This window comes from Mus pahari, chromosome 18, assembly GCF_900095145.1.
Source record: "Mus pahari chromosome 18, PAHARI_EIJ_v1.1, whole genome shotgun sequence".
NCBI classification, from domain to species: domain Eukaryota; kingdom Metazoa; phylum Chordata; class Mammalia; order Rodentia; family Muridae; genus Mus; species Mus pahari.
In genome coordinates, this window is record NC_034607.1 from 47,761,420 (window position 1) to 47,777,372 (window position 15,953).

General features: G+C 37.5%; 1 non-coding gene and 1 pseudogene across 1 annotated transcript; one reads left to right on the top strand and one right to left on the bottom strand.

Annotated features, from left to right (window-relative positions):
- Nucleotides 1–357: 357 nt before the first annotated feature.
- LOC115062550 lies at nucleotides 358–521 on the top strand. The gene has a single exon (XR_003842491.1). It is a non-coding gene; the product is annotated as a U1 spliceosomal RNA (small nuclear RNA).
- Nucleotides 522–12,403: 11,882 nt separating this feature from the next.
- Nucleotides 12,404–13,272, bottom strand: LOC110335506 (annotated as a pseudogene).
- Between the last annotated feature and the right edge of the window lie 2,681 nt (nucleotides 13,273–15,953).

A 15,953-nucleotide genomic window follows, 5' to 3' on the forward strand; every position in this document is an offset into this window, starting at 1 on the left:
GATGCCTTAAAGGCATACTTAGTTTGAAAGAAATTATGATATTCTAACAGGTGATGAGCAAATATAGATCAAGATAAAGGGTGCAGGAATCATACAAGAGGATATAAACCTACTCATTCCTCCAGTCTCACCTCTGTCATGTTATTTTCTTCTTCTGCTGTGCTGAATAATTGGATGAAAATATAACTGACGGTCATGGCATAAAGCCCAAGTGGAGTTTCCTGGCTTCAGAGTGGCCATTCTAACTGCATGGACATTCACTGAGATGCCTGGAGTTTGGGACTGGACAAGGGTTTGAGTGGCTTCTCTTAACAGTATGGTGTTTTGATTTGTGAGCTATTAAGAATAAAGTTATTTATACTTACCTGGCAGGGGAGATATCATGATCACGAAGGTGGTTTTCCCAGGGCGAGGCTTATCCATTGCACTCCGGATGTGCTGACCCCTTCGATTTCCCCAAATGCGGGAAACTCAACTGCATAATTTGTGGTAGTGGGGGACTGCGTTCGNACTCTCCCCTGAAAAAAAAATAAAAATAAAAGAATAAAGTTATTTCATTTAAAACAAAAGAATTTGCATTTAACTGTCATAGAATCACAAGAGTATTATGTGCACATATATATTATATTTATATTATATATATATATATATATATATATATATATATATATATATATATATATATACACATTATATTTAGTATATATTTTTTGTACTTTGGATTGAAAACAACTCAAGTAGTTGATATTTCCTGCCTTTGCCATAACACTTCACTTTGCATGACTTCACTTCAACCCATCGTTCATTTATTATTATTGTTATTATTATTATTATTATTATTCACTTTTAGTTAATATAATTTTTGTCATACAATATATTCCCCACCCTCTACTCCTTTAAGTTCCTTCCCACTTCTCCTCCCATCCAGATCTTCTCCTTTTCTGTCTCTTATTAGAAAACAAATAGATTCCTAAAGATAACAATGAAATAAAAAATAATATAAGAAAAACAAAGAAAAACAAATCAGAGTGGGACAACACAAACAATCAGAAGAAAAAGAGCCCAAGAGAAGACCCAAGGAATAGATATGAATGCAGAAACCTACTCCTTTGCACACTCAAGAATTCCATAAAAAGTTGAAACAAAACAAATAAAAAAACATATACATTAAACCTATAGGGTAAAATGATAATAAATAAATAAATAAATAAATAAATAAGAAAATATTAAAATACAAAAGAATACCTCTGATATAACATTATGAGACAAGGATCCTCCAAAATGCAGTTGTCTCCTGTTGAACACCCACTGCTGGGCATGTAGCTTCTCCTTCAGAATAGCCTGTTTCCCTACTGAGTCTCACTTAAAGAAAAATAAGTTTTCATTTACAAGTTTTTATCAACTGGATACAGCTTCTGGAGTAGACCTGGGGGGGCATATATTGACTTCTCATTTAAGCTTTAGGGCCCCATATGGTCTAGTCCTGTGGAGGTCCTCTGCACATGCTCTCTGAGTTCTGTGAGCTCATATGTGAGTTGGTCTTACTGATTTAGAGGGCTTTATTTATTTATGTCTTCCTTTCCCTTTGGCTCTTACATTCTTTCTGCCTCCCTTTCTACAGAGCTGTCTGACCCCTGATGGCATCAATTTGATGACGCCATCTTGTTAGAGCTAAATGGCCTCAGGTTTCTGACTCTCTACATATCATCTGGCTGTGGGTCTCTGTATTTGTTCCTATTTGCTGCAGGAGGAAGGTTCTCTGATGATTGTCACACAAGGCACCAATCCATTAGAATAGCAGAATGTTGTTAGAAGTCTGTGTTCCTTTTCGTAGAACATTAGTATTTGATTTTCCACTAGGTTCTCGGTCTATCTAGTCTCAGGTTCTTGGTCACCCAAGCAATATTGTGTATCAGTTCCATCTCATAAATCAAATTAGATATTAGCTGGTTACCCCCACAATCTTTGTGCCACCAGTGAACTGGAACATACTGTAGGCAAGACACCATTGTAGATTAAATAGTTTGTATCTAGGTTAGTCCTTTGGTGGCACGGAGAGTACCTTCCTATACCGAGATCACCAGGTAGCAGGAGTTAAGGCTCTAGTTAGGCATCGTCTCATTTAAATCACCTTCACATATGTATAGAATTTGGGAAGTTTCTACTCTAATAGGTTTCCACATAACCCTATAATGGCTCTTCATTTTATGCCCCTCTTTAGGTTTCCACATAAACCACATTATGGACCTTAATTTTAGATGTCCTTCCTCATATTCCTCCCTCATCCCCTTCTCTCCCCCACTCCGCTCGATATTTTTATTCTAGTCCCTGCTTTATTCATCCACAATTATATATTCCATTTCCCCTTTAAGGGGAATCCATCCCGCCTTCATAATGAGGAAGCTTCCACGTCCAAACCAGTCGGATTTCTCTGTGTATAAAATACTAAATCACTGAATATTGAAATAAACACACCAGATAACTTTTAGTGAAATAACTGTGCATATGCTCGAGGAACTCATAGTGATCCAAATCACAAAAGTCTTTAATGTCACATGGAAAATATAAGGTTGTTCTTCAGAAACTGTTCAGAAGTCTGTTTCACAAGAAATCAGGGGAAAGGAAAGATGATGATGTAATTATACAATAACCTCGGAAAATTAAAAGAAAGAAATCTTTCTTCATAGAGTCTCAAAAGCAGGGGCTTTCATTCTCCATGGCAACTGAATGAAAACAGCAGCCTCCATCAGCAGACTTGGCCTCCTGTGGTGGTAGAGAGGTAGGGGCACTTTTCTTTCCATATTGAGTGGAACTCCCTAATAGCGGATCCAGGCATTGTGCTTTTTCAATACGCCTTTCTACACATACATTTAAACTGGAGGGGGTGGTCTTGCTTCACTTAGCTCTGCCTTAAACATGTCTTCCGTTTAAAGCAACATCCTCTCCTTAGCATCAGCATACTACATGTGTCTGATTGGCCCATGACAAGGATTAACCTATGCAAACCTCATTATTAGTCATTTTTTTCTAATATTAGAAATGACCATGTTTGATAAATAGCAATATTATATCTAAACTGGCAACTTAACGTTTGATATATTAATGTAATGAAGCATTTATAAAATGTATCAGATGGGGGATAAGAACCTCACCAGTGCATACTTGGGACTTATTATTTTTATTTAGACTTTATTTTGTGTAATTAAAACATACTTAAACAAGTCAATTTGGGTCTTGTTTAAGTGTGTTTTAATTACACAAAATAAAACAATTATGTATTAATTGTTTTAATACATAAAATATGTTGTCTACTAAGTATGCTAAAATACTTTTCCTGAGGCTGCTAGCAGTTGTAAATATATTTGCAACACCTTGAAAAAACTTAAAAATTAGGAAATTTTCATCTCCTTATAACTTTGTGAAAATATCACAAGAACTTCCATAACATGTTTTAGGTTAGCTTCTTAAGGGAACTGTTTACAATTTTATTAGTTCTTTGGATTTTACAGGACATTGTGTAAATTCTTTATACTTTGAAATAAAAGTCTCAAATCTGAATATTATCAAGTCAAATAGTCAAATAAGTAGTCAATTAAGAATATATACATACTGAAAATATGTGTGCATCATTTTTAAATGACATATTAATAATTTATGCAAGAGAAAATATATACTTGTACATACTTTGTAAGACAGATGGATGAAACAATAGTGTAAGTCAAGAAGGGTTAAGGAAGGTATATGGGGGATATTTTTACTACTCTTCAACCTTTCTGCAAGTTTGATATTTTTTTTTATTAAAGTTCAAACAAGTGACACACTGAGGGTTATAGGGGACATTAGTGACACAGCTAAAAAAGAAGCAAAGGTGTTGTGCTTTCTGGGCCAGGAGGAAGAGATAGGCCAGGCATGAAATGTCAGCTGAGATGGCTTAAATTGTTCTTATGTCATTTAGTCAGTTGTAAATCATGTATGTTTGTACAGTGCTTTGCTTACAAAACCATTTTCCCTTCTACCACTTAAAGGGTGGGTGCATACAGATTCAACATAGGTGTATCTCATTAAAATGTACCTAGAGTATTCAGTTACCTTTTTTTCTGACTTTGTGATTGAAAAGCTCAGCTCAGAACTTTAGGAAGGTCATGATACACTCTCCCCCCTCCCCACTCCGGAAGGGAGAGGCTAATTAGCATTTCTCAGACTGCAGGACTGGAAATGACCTGCAGGTAGGGACACACTCCTCAGGACTGAGGATTGCTCCCCTTCAGACAAGGGAAGTCCTTGTCACTCATTCCCTAAAGACCAATCAGTTTAAAGGGTGCACTGCTCCACCAATCATAGTGCGCCTAGTTGCTGATGCTCTGTTCTGCCCCTGGAAACCTTATAAAAACTCGCTGAACAGGTGCTGTGGGATTTCCCCCTCTCCTTTGGGTCTGGGATGACCCCAGTGCACTGGAACAATAAAATTCTCTTGCTTTTTGCATAGATTCTGGCTCCACGTGGTTCACTCAGGGAGTCCCCAGTAAGCTAAAGCTCCCCGGAGTCTTACCTGATTTGTTTTTTTTATCTCCAGAACCTACAAACCCATGAACACACACACACACACACAGAGAGAGAGAGAGAGAGAGAGAGAGAGAGAGAGAGAGAGAGAGAGAGAGAGAGAGAGAGAGGCAAACTTCCTCATGGGTTATTAGCGATAGAATTAAGATCAGACCTTGTGCTTTGGATGTGTTTGTCTCACGTAGGTGCTAATGCTACTCTGAATATAAACTCAAGACTCATCTACAGTGAAGGAAATTAGAAGCCAAACTACCTAATTAAAAGTCTAATTTTTAATTTATTTGGGTTAATTCTTTTCCAGTATTTAATTTGTTTGGGCTTTTGTGACTTTACAGGACAATTCAAGTAGCAGGAGCAAAGCATTCTAATGTGGAAAGGATTTTCTCATTTCTCTTAATTTAAGAAGAATCATCTCTGGTAAGCCCATTTCATTTTGGAAAGTAATTGCCGGGTAGTCATATTGCTAGAATCAAATCCAATCATATCTGAAATATATTTTTCTGTTGTAGCATAATGTCACTTCTCATAGTATTTCCAAGTACTTTTGGATAATCACCTTACATCTTAACTCTATTGAGTTAAAGAAAAGAATCTTAAGAATGATGAAAAATGCCGGGCGTGGTGACACACGCCTTTAATCCCAGCACTCAAGAGGTAAAGGCAGGCAGATTTCTGAGTTCTAGGCCAGCCTGGTCTACAAAGCAAATTCCAGGACAGCCAGGGCTAAACAGAGAAACCCTGTGTCAAAAAAACAAAAAAAAACAAACAAACAAAAAAAAGATGAAAAAATATTAATTTTCTATATGTAGAATATTATAGATGCTCAATAAATGTTTATAAAGTTATAATTATTATTATACATATCTGCAGTGTGCATTTATGTACACACAATAAATACTTGTATGAATAGGAACTTAGAGAATGCGAAGTACAGTAGCAATCCAATTAGTGTATTGAAATCCACGCCATTTTCCTTTAAAGGAAAGTCTTTATTTTAGCACTGGAGTCTAAAGTGAAAAGGAGGGAATTCTCTATGGACTAGGTATGTTTTCAATCAATTAAAAAAAGACATCATAAACACAGCTATGAATCCACCTCATGTGAACACCCCCGCCCCAGCACTCCTTAATGTAAAGGGCTGTAAAGACTCAGGCATTCGCATATAACCTGTGCTATGTTAAAAGCATTCCAGAAGACTGTTGATATTTTGGGAGACTGTTGCAGCAGTGGGTTTCCTTGTTTTTCAACAGGCACCTTTAGAGTCAGTTGCTGTAGAAAAAATACTAAGGAATCCCTGCACAGGGTTTTTAATCTGCCTAAGACCATGTATGTTTCCAGAATTGGCTTTAGGCAGAGCCATAGTTGGACAGCTGCCTATCCTCCATGCCGTTCGAATCTACATTCCTATCTATAACCCAAGTTATCACTTACTATGTTTCATATGGGTTGTTCTTAGCTCCAATTGGCTAGCCCATACAGCCATGTTTTCTCTACTCCTACCCCATGGTGGCTCTCTCTCTTCCTCTTGCACTTTCTTCTTCCATGGTGGATTCTCCTTTCCCTCCTGTGGTCTCTCCTGAGCTAAGTCCTCAAAAACTCAGCTCCACCTATCTCTCTCCTCTGCCCAGTTATTAGCTGCTGGCATCTTTATTCACCAATCAGAATTATCTTGGGGGCAGGGTCCCAGAGGTGGACTCCAGGGTTTGGGGGCTTGCATTACAATAGACAGTAAAAGACAAAATCCCAACAAGTTGCCCTTCTCTTTATTCCATCTTTTACCTTGGCTCCCATCCCTGAGCTGGTGGTCCTGGGTTCTATAAGAAAGGAAGCTGAGCAAGTCAGTGGAAGCAAGCCATTAAGTAACATCCCTCCATGGCCTCTGAATCAGCTCCTGCTTCCTACCTGCTTGAGTTTCAGTCCTGACATTTTTGGGGGATGAATAGAAGTGTGGAAGTATAAGCTGAATAAACCGTTTCCCCCCGACTTGCTTCTTGGTCATGATGTTTGTGCAGGAATAGAAACCCTGACTATGACAATTTCATTACCCAAGACTAGGTCCAAATGATTGTATAAGTAAGGAGTGAGTAGGATCTTTTGTAAATAAAAAAATGGGCATTTAAACATGGTTTAAATGAAAGGAAACACCTCCCATTTAAAACAAAGGAATCTAGATGTAGGAAGTCCAGGACACACAGGACACTACAGTACCAGGAAGCATTCAGCTAAGTTCTTTCTGCTCTGCCATGCTAAGCCAATGTGTATCCAGCTCACACATCAGATGGCATAGGGAGCCACAGACAGCCCATCTATCTGCATTTGGACCAAAGGAAGGAGTACACAGAAGATAAGCTTTTCTACCTGGCCCATTCCTCCACTCATTTATCAGGAATGTACCTATACCATTCCCCATAGAGTTCTACAGTTGGGACTCAATTGCTTGGCCACACCCAGTTCCTACTTTTAATGTCTATGTTATACCAGCCCCCATCTTCTTCCTTTTACCCTCTATCCCTTTTCTGTTCTGTATCCTCTCTCTGAACAGATCTCCCAGAATATTTTGCCTGCTACTTTTTGATACTTTTCAAAAGTAAGCTTGTATATTTACCAGAAACTAGGAAAAGACATCTGTATACGGAATTTCTCAGAGTCCATAAAACCTACCTATAATTATGTTTGTCTGGAAAATTCATTCCCTCAGGCTCCATCTCAGACTTCAATGAGGAAAAGCACCTAGCCAAAATGCCTAAAAATCCTATTAAGCTTAAAGTAGTCAGAGTAGAATGTGTTCTCTGCAATTTATAACTTTAAGTAATAAACCTGAAATAGAGGAAAATATATTATTTAAGGGACTGAACTAATAAAAATTATGTGCATTCCCAATCTGGGGAATTTTTCACTGATAAGAGTCAAACATCTCTAGTTTTATAATAAACACTTAATAGAAAACCTTAACTAATATGGCTTAAATATTTAAAGTTATTTCTGAAAATGGAAAATAGAGGTTTTTTTTAAAAAGCATTCAGAAGGAAAATAATTTTCAAGAAAAAAAAAGGAAATCATCTGAGGCCATAGTTTAAATGAAGCACAATATTTTCCAACTATCGAATTTATAATACATGTCAATGATTAAATCTTAGAAGTAGAAAGCATAGATTCAACATATAACAGAAAAAAATAATGTATAGACTTTGGTCTAGATGGACTTAAATAAGATATATTATTATATGAAAACTGATAGAATAAAATATGTTATACAAATAGGTGCTGTAAAGGAATAGGAAGGGATTACTTCTGTCTCATATGCTGAACGCTAAAACATCCCCCTTTCTCTAGAACTAAGAAAATATCCAGGAAAGTTGCTGGACTGTGTTTAAATCAATATTAATACATCTAGGTGGCTAATTCAGTCCTTCCCCTAACTTTTCCATTGGGGTCCCCAGGCTCAGTACGATGGTTGGCTGTGAGTATCAGCCACTGAATTGATCAGGTGCTGGCAGAGCCTCTCAAGGGGCAGCTATATCAGGCTCTTGTCAGCAAGCACGTCTTGGCATCAACAATAGTGTTGGAGTTTGGTTCTGCAGATGGGATGGATCTCTAGGTGGGGTGGTCTCTGGATGACCTTTCCTTCAGTCTCTGCTCCATTTTTTTTTTGTCTCTGCATTTTCTTTAGACAGAAACAATTCTGGGTTAAAATTTTTGAGATGAATGAGTGTCCCCATCCCTCAACTGGAGGCCATGCTTATCTACTGGGGGTGGTCTCTACGGGTTTTATCTCGCCTTTATTGGGTCTTTCAGCTAATGTCACCCAGCTGGGTTCTGTGAACTTCTCACTTTCCTGGAGTCTGCGACTGTCGGTTCACTACCAGTCTCAGTGGTCTAGGTTCCCAATTGAAAGACACACAGCCTTTGTATTTTAATATGCCTTAAATAGCACAATAGCTGGGCCACTGCCTAACCTCTGGGTGGTTAATTCTGAGTTATTATTTACTAATTCTGTAATACATTGGCCTCCTGGGGCACCATCACATTCTTTGTAATTCACCAGAAGTAATTGTGGTCTCTGAGGCTTACTACTGAATAAACTCACCCTACCTAGTTCTTTCTGAACTCTGGCTGTCTGGTTCAACTCCAGTCCAAGTTGACTGATTCATACTTGCTTCTTTCAGATTCTCACTGAATTGTTCTCCTTGGCCTTGTACTAACTTTGGCAACATGTTCTAATCCTCTAGGTCTTTCTTATTCTCTGTCTCATTCTGCCTTCACCGGTGATCTGTCTCTCTAACACAGCCCTGGTAGAACTGCCTCCTCTCTCTCCCTCTCGGTGCTGTTCTCTTACGTCACCTCTTGTTCCTGTCTGTTCTCATGAGAGTTGGTTATATCCTATCTCTGACTCATTCTGTTAAATCTTTCTCTGACTCATCACTTTGTTTGCCTCTCAATTAGACAGCACTTTCAAATATGTCTGCTTTCACCTACAAACTAACATTACCTACGTTGATTAGGATTAAAGGTGCATAATAAGGGTGTATTTGTATTTCAGTCTGAGTGATTAAAGGTATGCCATTCTAGCTGAATCACTTAGATCTAGGTCTTTTGATATGATCCCTTGCCAGAGCAGTTATTTTGCTTGATTAAAAAGGAGGACGATAGAAGAATTGTGAGGGAGGGTGTCCAGGAGGGGTGGCAGTGAGCAGGATGTAAAGTGAGTAAGTAAAAACATAAACATTAAATTAAGTAAAAATTCCTTTACATTTGTGTGCATAGAAACATGCAGGCACACATGAGTGAATAAAAATAAATATTTAAAAATAAGGTGAAGTATTATCATGGAAGATATGTTACAACAAAATCTTACTTAGACATATGTGGACAGAAAGGTTGTTCATAAATTTTACAATATAAATGAAATATGATATACCTGAACAATCTAAGTAATGAAGACTCAAGAAGAAATAGAAAATTTGATTTATTCCTGCTGAGAAATCAAATTATTTGTCTAAAAATTTTCAATTACATTACAGATTTGCTAGCTGCCTATGATAATTTTGGCTAAACATTTAAGGTAGACAATGGAAGGAGATGAGTGAACACAAATTTTATGAAGAATTGTCTTTACTTGTCAATCAACCTGCCTTCCTGTATGAAAAGAACTCCTGAATCCAAAACCCTGAATCTCATGTCTGGGCATCCTGAGATACAGAGACATCCTGAGAGGCAGAGACATCCTGAGAGACAGAGACATCCTGAGAGACAGAGACATCCTGAGAGACAGAGACATGGGAAAGAGAGGGAGAGGGTAGGGAAAAGGGAGAGGGAGAGGGAAAGGGAGAGAGATGATTATGTGTCTGTGTTGTATGTCAATTGTGTGTCTGTATGTTTCTTGCTCTCTCTGTAGCTCTCTTTTTCTTTCTCTCTCTCTGTCTTTATAGAAATGATATTTACATCAAAGTCTGAACCCTTAAAATGAAAATGTAGTTTCATATCTAAGAGTTTCAGACAACAACAACTTCTGATCAGTATGTGCACTGGGTATTCCTGTATCTGGAGTATTTTTCCCTCCCACAGATATTTACACAAGTCACTCTCTCCTCTCCTCTGACTCTTCTGTGAAGTGTCACCTTGATAATTGGATGAAAACTGGTGATGCCCACACCAATGGGTTCTGCCCATTCCAGGTTGTTCCTTACGAACTTGACTGCCCCCAACACATCATGCGGTTTACTTATTGATTGGGGTTTGTTCTACTCATTTTTACTAGGAATGAGTTTCTATCAGAATCATGTTTCTTTATCATTTTTGTTTGCTTACTATTATGTATCACCAAATCTTGGTAGTAAATATATGTTAAAAATGCCAGTGAAGGGTTTTTAAATATTACATATTTTAGGGTAGTAAGAAGAAAGTAAGTTTATACTTAAGAAAATAAGGGATCTCTTTCTGTACGACTCTCCAGAAGATGTGTGTGTGTGTGTGTGTGTGTGTGTGTGTGTGTGTGTGTGTGTATCTTGATCATGTCCTAGGAGAAAGCAGGGGCTTTGTGATATGCTTATTTTGGAGGGAAGTGAGCTTTTAAATGTACTAGTGGAGTACATTACATTCCTTTCTATTACTTTAACAACACTTGATAATTGACTCAGGTTATAACAAAACCACAGTGCAAACAGGCCAAGCATAAAAGAAGCTAGGCGTCTAGGAGGAAGGAAGTATATAATTTGAACTGGTGTGATTGAGGATGCAATTGCCTCTCAGAAGAGAGGAGTATATTTTGAATGGGATCAATACACAGATTTTTCTTTATGGTTCCAATATAGCTGCTTATGCAGCTGTGTGCATAGTACTGAAGTATAAGAACTTAGAAGTATAGGTGTTGGGGGCTAGGTGTGACTGTGTGGGTGTATACACCTGTTCAGACATGTGTGTGAACTTTTAAATGTAGTTGACAGTGCATGTGTTTGCAGTGTGCTTGTGGAGGCCAGAAGTTAACCCCCAGTGTAGTTCTTAGGTACAGAACCATTATTGATCTATCTAGTTATTTTGGGGGCACAGTATCTCACTGAGGTCTGGAATAACCAATATGCTGGCTAACTAGTAAGCTCCAGGCATTTGTCTGTCTTCATTTCTTCAGTATCGAAGATACATGTGTGTGGCACCATGTCTGACTTTTAAAAAAATTAAAGAGTGTCTACGTGTGTTTAAGTGTGTGTGTGTGTGGAGGAAGGGATGTATGTATGTATGTATGTATGTATGTATGTATGTATGTATGTTTGTGCTTTTGTGAATGCATGGAGGCCAGAGTTAACCTAAGTTTCTTTTTCTTTTGCTCTCTCCTCATGTTTTTGGTGAATGATGATCTTTCATTACAGCTGGATCTTAGTGTTTTTCTAGACCAGCTGGTCAGTGAGTCTTTGGGACACCTTTGTATCTGACCTCTCTGGCTTGGGATAACTGGTGTGCTCTGTGTGGGACTTTGAATGAGATCTTTAAAGTAAAGTTGCTACCATATTTCTAGCTCCCAGTTATAATTTTTTTTGTGTGTGTGCACATTGGTTCTATTGTAACAAAGCAACTTGTATGCTTCAACATTTAAAATAAGCATCTTTTTCCTTACTGTGAAAAACAAAAAAAATAATTAATTAAAAATAAAGTTATAACAGAGAATGTCAACTTCAAATAGAACCCTACAGTTTCTTCTGATCCTCTCATTGAGTGGCAGGGCTCAAGTCATGTTTAGGAGAGGATTTTTAATTTAAAATTGTCACCTTAAGCAACAGAGATGCGTGCTAAACATCTCAATTAAACATGCCAAAGAAGTCATGTCAAATGCCCACTTCCCCCCACCAGACATATCAAACCTACCCTTGCTGACTGAACTCCCATTTTTCTTTTTATTAAGCAAGAGAAAGAAGATCAATACATGTTGGCAAATGCTGTCTGTATTCACACAGAGGCACAGTGTAATCTCTGAGCTCAATATAGAGAGAAAGGAAGAAAGCTATAAACTACAACACCAGGCCTAGTACTGTCCATCCTCCAGCAGAGTCAAAGAAACTGGATGACTTCTCTTTCTTCTCATAGAGTACAGTGGCTGTGTTGAATCCACAGCGTTTGAGACAAGAAAGGATAAAAATGAAGTTAGAGCAGAAACGTGGAGATTCTTCTTCTGTTGTATTCTGCTCAAGGTACTTTCCCCCAAATTTGCTGAGAACCATGATGTTGAGAGGACTTAGGGCAAGCACAAGAGATATGGCAAAGAAATGACTGTAACTTGCTCCCAGGGACTGAAGAAAATAAAAAAAGTAAAAAGAAAAAAATTGAGAAGTTTGGAATCCATCAGTTTTCTATGCTAGCCATCCTCACCTTCATCCTTTCCTTCCTCCCATTCATCATCATCTTCATCTTCTTCACCTTCATCCTCATCCCCTTCTTCATCAGTTTCTTCTAACTCGTCTTCTTCATTGTTGTCATTACCACCACCACCATTACTGCCACCACCATCATCATCTTTTCCTCTCCTTCACCATTCATAGAACCAAATAGAACTGCAAGGGATTTGGCCAAATATGTCTCCTAACTTGTCAGCACCTGCATCAGAATGCTCAGTAACACAAGTAGAGAGGCTCTCTGGGTCTTCATACTGCCTCTTCCTGCTGGCCTTATTCCGTGTTTGACTTGAGTGTTCTGCCAAATCTTTTCCAGATTTCCACTTGATTTCAGAGGCCTTTAAAGATGGGTCACTACTCTCATTCAGATAAAATTCTTTGGAGAGAACTTTATTTTCCAAGTAAGGATTTTCATTAAAATAAAAATCTATCCTGTAACCTGATTTAATACGTTCAAATTCTGTCACTTCAACGCTGGTCAAATAATATAGAGCCTCCTTATGTTCCTCCCCAAGCAGTGCAGACTCTTGTACATGGTTGACAAATGTTGTTACCCAAATATTTGGGATTTGGGATCAAGTTTGACCTCTTCTGAAAAGAATGGTTGGCAAACTTTGTTACATTTTTTTCTGCTTTCAAATTTTCCTCACTGGCTTGTTCATTAAGTGTGTCTGCTTCATTTTGTACTGCATCAATATGTTCAATTGCCTCTTACTGCTCATTTTCTTCCTTCCGCAGGCAGAGAGACGCTGAATTGTGCCCCAGCTTCAGGGCAGTGCTAGTCTGGGTTCATGGGCTGAGGCAGGATCACAGATTACCATTTTGGGGCCATAGTGCAAGGTGGGTGGCCAGAAGTCAGAGGCCAGAACCCCATGCTCACACCAGGAAGAAACCCTCAGGAACTCCAGTTGTTATATTTTATTTTGTTCTTACAATTAGTAGATCAATGTATAAAATACAGAAAGCAGGCTTTAATACCTGCCTAAATCTCCCTGTAGTGCCAATCACTTAATTTGACTGCACTTATTACTATTTTAAGCCACCTGCAAAAGGGAGATGCAAATCATATCAGTGCAAAGAGCTGTGACTGTTGCTTGAACATTTTTGGCTAGACATAATATGCAAGAAGTCAGGCCTGGAGATAGTATCTGCAAGCTTTTTGCTACAATTATTTTTACCCTTGGAGATTCTAGGAGCAGCTATTTTGAAAAGATAATATCAGCTCATGAAAGAAGAAAATTAATGAATGTATTAGGTAATTACGCTTCTAGACTGATGGGAAATATATAAGTTGCCAGATCTCCTTAGACCTTTATAGCTTTTGCTACCTTGTCCTTTAAGCTCCTGAGATTACAACAACATTTGGAAATGAATATTTAATAACCAATTATATTAGTGATGGGGTATAATTAATGCTCCTCCTCTGGTCCTAAATAACTTTCTTCCTAACCTTCTATATAGTAAAATTCTTTAATATTTTAAGAAGAGAGCCAAAATTTAACATTAGAAATTCTAGATTTATAATGTATATGGACATATTAATATATGTCAATTTGAGTGAGGTATCTGGAATACACTTCAAACATTTATCATTAAGCAGCACACCACACAGTTTTTCCTTCTAAATATCTGATGCACTCTCCTATAAACTATTTTTATAAAATGAAGAGTCTCTTTAGTGATGCTGAATTAAAATAAAATCTTGCTAACATTGTTTTGTGCTGTCATTACTGATCCTAACCATTGTGATGGCATCTTCAGTTTGCAAGGAAACTCAACTCAGAATTTGCCACATGTTCCTAAAAATAACTTAGTTGGACTAATGGATTCTGAATGTTGATATTTTATGTGATTTGTTTTTCAGTGATTTAAGAAATGAAAGAAATGCGCAGAAGTTGTACATTATTACGAGGCTTGATTAAAAACTTCAGTGTTTAAAATCAGTTTCTTACAACTTTCAGGAGCTTCCCCATTATACACTGTACTATAGCTATTAGGAGCACAGAGCTTTGACTTCTGCATACTGCTATGTAACCAGTGGATATGAGAGCTCTCCAGTCTTTCTTTCTTTTTTATTTTTATTTTTTTTGCATTTGTGGAATATACTAGGCACCCCATTCCTCTCTTATAAATGCTGGCTAATCTATTCAGATAGACTTGCTGAGTCTCTGCAGACACATTCTATTTCTTCTTTGAACCTTCTCCAGAAAAGAGAAAGTAAATGGTACCTACTTTGCTGTCTCAAGAGGATTGTGAGAGCCAATGAGTAGAACTTACAGAGGGAGATTTCTTGCTTATTGTTCTGCTGGAGAATGAAACACTCACATATATTCAACATATATTTTATAGTATCTATCATCAGAATGATATAAACACAGTACTTTCTACTAACACATTTCTTACCTGATTCATCGTGAAGATACCAAAACACAATTAGGACTTAAAATCTTTCTCTTACAGAAAAGCACAACAACCCGCAGCTTTCAACACTATAGCTTCATTTTGAGTCTATCCAGTTAGTTGCAGAAAGTATTAAGCCTTCATTATAACATGGGTGTGAGTTTCCAACATCTTATTTGAGGCTCAAATAAAAAGTACTTTGTGTTTCACTTTTGCTTTTGGCTACAATTATTTTAAAGGCAAATTGAATCTAATATTTTAGCTATTTATTACATGACTTGCCAAAGCAGGAGTGTTTCCATTTGATAACTTTGCCATTCCTTTTTCTCTAGATGGCATACCATCCACCATCTTACTTAACGCTTGCTTATCAAGTTCAAACTCATGAAACAGTTGCCTTGACCTCTTGTCCTGTCTTCTTTCCTCACACTCTCAGCCCAAAGTTGAAATATCCTTGTTTTTGCCCTCTCTTTTATTGACTGTTTTCTGGAAGGTCAAACATAGAAATGGGATAGATCCAGATTTTATTTTATTTTTTACTTTTCATTTGTTTTCCTCTCCTTACCATTTTTATGCCTTGGATGCCTTTACAGTATTGATTCTGGCTTGCTTCGTAACTCATGTTATCTATCTCCTGTTATACTTCAAGTGTTTTCAATTTACTCTCAATGTGCCTCTCTACCTGGCCTTGTGTTTGTTTAACATCGGCCTTTTGAATAATGTCTTCAGAGAAGAATCATGTTTCTATCTTGTATAAGACATCTTCACCTAGCTCTCTTTATAGCCATGGTGCTTTGTATTAAATATAAAATATTCTTGTCACATTTGAACTTCATTATACCCTTCTGCTTACCAAATCTAGTAAGTATAAGTTGAAAGGAAAGCATCCAGTGCATACACATAGACACACAGACACACAGACACATATTTAGAGTAGATCAACATTTTTTAAGCTCCTTAGTCTTTATTATGTTTAGTCCTATGGGTTGCCTCTTACAACATTTCAAATGTTTTGCCAGTGTCACATTATATCAGAGGGCTACATTTTAACTTTCTTTGTAGGTAGTACATTGTGTGTGTGTGTATGTATGTGTGTGTGTGTGTGTGTGTGTG